Here is a 5,762-nt window from a genome sequence, read left to right as displayed (position 1 = left end):
CACACACACACGCACACACGCACACACACGCACCCACGCACACGCACACGCACACGCACACACTCTCCACCTCTCGACTCCTATCCATTAGCCGCCTCTTAAGACAGGTAGGGCCTTCTTGCCACGGCCGTAATTTATCTCTGCGAGCCGAGCGGACAAACACACACACGCACACAAACATTCACTCTTCACCTCTCGACTCCTGCCCATTAGTCGCCTCTTACGACAGGCAAGGCCTTCTTGCCTCGGCCGTATTCTTATCTCTGCAAGCCGAACGGACACATACACACGCACACACACGCACACACAAAAACACTTTTCACCTCTCGACTCCTACCCATTAGTTGCCTCTTACGACAGGCATGGCCTTCTTGCCTCGGCCGTATTCTAATCTCTGCGAGCCGAATGGACACACACATACATACACACACACTTACACACGCACAAACACACACACCCACACACGCACACACACACACACATACACTATTCACCTTTCGACTCCTACCTATTAGTCGCCCCTTACAAGAGAGAGGGCCTTTTTGCCTCGGCCGTATTCTTATCTCTGCAAGCCAAACAGACACACACACATACACACACACTTACACACGCACATACACGCACACACACGCACACTCACACACACATACACTCTTCACCACTCGACTCCTACCCATTAGTCGCCTCTTACGACAGGCAGGGCCTTCTTGCCACGGCCGTGTTCGTATCTCTGCGAGCCGACTGGACACACACACTCACACACACAAATACACACACACACTCACACATGCACACACACGCACACACGCACACTCACACACACATACACTCTTCACCTCTCGACTCCTACCCATTAGTCGCCTCTTACGACAGGCAGGGCCTTCTTGCCACGGCCGTGTTCTTATCTCTGCGAGCCGACTGAACACACACACTCACACACACAAATACACACACACACTCACACACGCACACACACGCACACTCACACACACATACACTCTTCACCTCTCGACTCCTACCCATTAGTCGCCTCTTACGAAAGGCAGGGCCTTCTTGCCACGGCCGTGTTCTTATTTTTGAGAGCCGACTGGACACACACACACTCACACACGCACACACACGCACACACGCACTTACACACATACACTCTTCACCTCTCGACTCCTACGCATTAGTCGCCGCTTACGACAGGCAGGGCCTTCTTGGCACGGACGTGTCCTTATCACTGCGAGCCGACCGGACACACACACTCACACACGCACACACACACGCACACACGCACACACACACGTACACTCTTCACCTCTCGACTCCTACCCATTAGTTGCCCCTTACGACAGGCAGGCCTTCTTGCCTCGGCCGTATTCTAATCTCTGCGAGCCGAATGGACACGCATACATACACACACACATTTACACACGCACAAACACACACACACCCACACACGCACACACACACACACATACACTCTTCACCTCTCGACTCCTACCAATTAGTCGCCACTTACGACAGGCAGGGCCCTCTTGCCTTGGCCGTATTCTTATCTCTGCAAGCCGAACGGACACATACACACTCACACACACAAGCACGCACACACGCACACACACAAAAACACTTTTCACCTCTCGACTCCTACCAATTAGTCGCCACTTACGACAGGCAGGGCATTCTTGCCTCGGCCGTATTCTTATCTCTGCAAGCCGAACGGACATATACACACTCACACACACACGCACGCACACACGCACACACACGCACACACACACACAAATACATTCTTCACCTCTCGACTCCTACCCATTAGTCGCCTCTTACGACAGGCATTGCCTTGTTGCCTCGGCCGTATTCTAATCTCTGCGAGCCGAATGGACACACACAAACATACACACACACACTTACACACGCACAAACACACACACACCCACACACGCACACACTCACGTACTCTCTTCACCTCTCGACTCCTACCCATTAGTCGCCTCTTACGACAGGCAGGGACTTCTTGCCACGGCCGTGTTCTTATCTCTGCAAGCCAAACGGACACACACACACGCACACACAAACACACGCACACAGGCACACACGCACACACGCACACACGCACACGCACACATTCTCCACCTCTCGATTCCTATCCATTAGTCGCCTCTTAAGACAGGCAGGGCCTTCTTGCCACGGACGTATTCTTATCTCTGCGAGCCGAAAGGACACACACACACACACGCACACACAAACACACGCACACAGGCACACACGCACACACGCACACGTACACGCACACGCACACACTCTCCACCTCTCGACTAATATCCATTAGTCGCCTCTTAAGACAGGCAGGGCGTTCTTGCCTCGGCCGTATTCTTATCTCTGCAAGCCAAACGGACACACACACACACATACACACACATACTCACACACGCACAAACACACGCACACACACAAAGACACATACACTCTTCACCTCTCGACTCCTATTCATAAGTCGCCTCTTACGACAGGCAGGGACTTCTTGCCACGGCCGTGTTCTTATCTTTGCGAGCCGAACGGACACACACACATACACACACACGCACACACACACGCACACACGCACCCACACACATACTCTCTTCACCTCTCGACTCCTACTTATTAGTCGCCCACTCTTCACATCTCGACTCCTACCCATTAGTCGCCCCGTACGATTTGCATCGCCTTCTTGCCACGGCTGTTTTCTTATCTCTGCGAGCCGAAGGGACACACACACACATACATACACACACACTCACAAACACACACACACACACACACGCACGCGCACACGCACACACACATACACTCACACACACACAAACACGCCCACACGCACACACACATACATTCTTCACCTCTCGACTCCTACCTATTAGTCGCCTCTTACGATAGGCAGGGCCTTCTTGCCTTGGCCGTGTTCTTATCACTGCAAGCCGAACGGACACACACACATACTCACACACGCACACACACACGCACACACGCACACACACATACACTTTTCACCTCTCGACTCCTACTTATTAGTCGCCCACTCTTCGCCTCTCGACTCCTATCCATTAGTCGCCCCGTACGATTTGCATCGCTTTCTTGCCACGGCTGTTTTCTTATCTCTGCGAGCCGAAGGGACACACACACATACATACACACACACTCACAAACACACACACACGCACGCACACACGCACACACACATACACTCACACACACACACAAACACGCCCACACGCACACACACATACATTCTTCACCTCTCGACTCCTACCTATTAGTCGCCTCTTACGATAGGCAGGGACTTCTTGCCACGGCCGTGTTCTTATCTCTGCAAGCCGAACGGACACACACACATACTCACACACGCACACACACACGCACACACGCACACACACATACACTCTTCACCTCTCGACTCCTACCTATTAGTCGCCCCTTACAACTGGCAGGGTCTTCTTGCCTTGGCCGTATTCTTACCTCTGCAAGCCAGACGGACACACACACATACACACACAAACGCACACACACGCACACACGCACACACACACATACACTCTTCACCTCTCGACCCCTACCCATTAGTCGCCTCTTACGACAGGCAGGGCCTTCCTGCCACGGCCATGTTCTTATCTCTGCGAGCCGACCGGACACACACACTCACACACACAAATACAAGAACACACACACACACGCACGCACACACGCGCACACACACATATACACTCTCCACCTTTCGACTCCTATCCATTAGTCGCCTCTTAAGACAGGCATGACCTTTTTGCCACGGACGTATTCTTATCTCTGCAAGCCGAACGGACACACACACATACTCACACACGCACACACACACGCACACACGTACACACACACATACACTCTTCACCTCTCGACTCCCACCCATTAGTCGCCTCTTACGACAGGCAGGGACTTCTTGCCACGGCCGTGTTCTCATTTCAGCGAGCCGACCGGACACACACACACACGCACACACAAACACACGCACACAGGCACAAACGCACACACGCAAACGCACACGCACACGCACACACTCTCCACCTCTCGAGTCCTATCCATTAGTCGCCTCTTAAGACAGGCAGAGCCTTCTTGCAACGAACGCATTCTTATCTCTGCGAGCCGAAAGGACACGCACACACACTCACACACAAACACAAACACGCAAGCACACATACACTATTCACCTCTCGACTTCTACCCATTATTCTCCTCTTACGACAGGCAGGGACTTCTTGCCACGGCCGTGTTCTTATCTCTGCAAGCCGAACGGACACACACACACGCACACACAAACACACACACACACACGCACACACGCACACACACGCACCCACGCACACGCACACGCACACGCACACGCACACGCACACACTCTCCACCTCTCGACTCCTATCCATTAGCCGCCTCTTAAGACAGGTAGGGCCTTCTTGCCACGGCCGTAATCTTATCTCTGCGAGCCGAGCGGACAAACACACACACTCACACACACACACACACATACACTCTTCACCTCTCGACCCCTACCTTTTAGTCGCCTCTTACGAGAGGCAGGGCCTTCTTGCCCCGGCCGTATTCATATCTCTGCAAGCCGAACAGACACACACACACTCATACACACACACTCACACACGCACAAACACACATACACGCACACACGCACACAAACATACACTCTTCACCTCTAGACTCCTACCCATTAGTCGCCTCTTACGACAGGCAAGGCCTTCTTGCCTCGGCCGTATTCTTATCTCTGCAAGCCGAACGGACACATACACACGCACACACACGTACACACACAAAAACACTTTTCACCTCTCGACTCCTACCCATTAGTTGCCTCTTACGACAGGCATGGCCTTCTTGCCTCGGCCGTATTCTAATCTCTGCGAGCCGAATGGACACACACATACATACACACACACTTACACACGCACAAACACACACACACCCACACACGCACACACACACATACACTATTCACCTTTCGACTCCTACCTATTAGTCGCCCCTTACAAGAGAGAGGGCCTTCTTGCCTCGGCCGTATTCTTATCTCTGCAAGCCAAACAGACACACACACATACACACACACTTACACACGCACACACACGCACACACGCACACACACACATACACTCTTCACCTCTCGACTCCTACCAATTAGTCGCCACTTACGACAGGCAGGGCCTTCTTGCCTCGGCCGTATTCTTATCTCTGCAAGCCGAACGGACACACACACACTCACACACACACGCACGCACACACGCACACACACGCACACACACACACACACAAATACACTCTTCACCTCTCGACTCCTACCCATTAGTCGCCATTTACGACAGGCAGGGCCTTCTTGCCTCGGCCGTATTCTTATCTCTGCAAGCCGAACGGACACACACACACTCACACACAGACGCACGCACACACGCACACACACGCACACACGCACACACACACATACACTCTTCACCTCTCGACTCCTACCAATTAGTCGCCACTTACGACAGGCAGGGCCTTCTTGCCTCGGCCGTATTCTTATCTCTGCAAGCCGAACGGACACACACACACTCACACACACACGCACGCACACACGCACACACACGCACACACACACACACACAAATACACTCTTCACCTCTCGACTCCTACCCATTAGTCGCCATTTACGACAGGCAGGGCCTTCTTGCCTCGGCCGTATTCTCATCTCTGCGAGCCGACTGGACACACACACACACACTGAC

Source organism: Diabrotica undecimpunctata, unplaced genomic scaffold, assembly GCF_040954645.1.
Source record: "Diabrotica undecimpunctata isolate CICGRU unplaced genomic scaffold, icDiaUnde3 ctg00000572.1, whole genome shotgun sequence".
Taxonomy (NCBI): Eukaryota; Metazoa; Arthropoda; class Insecta; order Coleoptera; family Chrysomelidae; genus Diabrotica; species Diabrotica undecimpunctata.
Note: the sequence above shows the minus strand (reverse complement) of the source record.